Raw genomic sequence first — 505 nt, forward strand, 5'->3', positions numbered from 1 at the left:
AATCTTCCATTTGCTGCTGATATACTTGACGAAGCTCTTCTTGCTATCCTTGATACCCTTTGCCAAACCTAGTTCCAGGTGGACCTTGGCCTTTCTAGCTGCTTCCCTACATGCTCTGGCAGCATTCCTGTATGCCTCCCAAGTGGCCTGACCCTCTTTCCACATTCCATAGAGCTTTCTCTTTTCTTTGAGTTTCACTAGAAGCTCCTTGGTCATCCATGCAGGCCTCTTGCCGCGTTTACTTGATTTCCTACTCACAGGGATGCACCGATCCTGAGCACGGAGAAAGAGCTGCTTAAATGGCAGCTAGCTCTCTTGGACTCCCCTACTTTCAAGAGCATTAGCCCATGGTGATAAATGATAGAGAGTGGCTTGGCAAGCTCCTCTGCCAGCTCCTTCAGCACTCTTGGGTGGATCCCATCCGGCCCCATGGACTTGTGGATGTCCAGGTGGCATAGCAGGTCAAAGACTGCTTCCTCCTGGATTATGGGGGGTTTATTCCACT

This window comes from Egretta garzetta, unplaced genomic scaffold (assembly GCF_000687185.1).
Source record: "Egretta garzetta isolate BGI_Z169 unplaced genomic scaffold, ASM68718v1 scaffold27, whole genome shotgun sequence".
In the NCBI taxonomy this organism is placed as follows: Eukaryota; Metazoa; Chordata; class Aves; order Pelecaniformes; family Ardeidae; genus Egretta; species Egretta garzetta.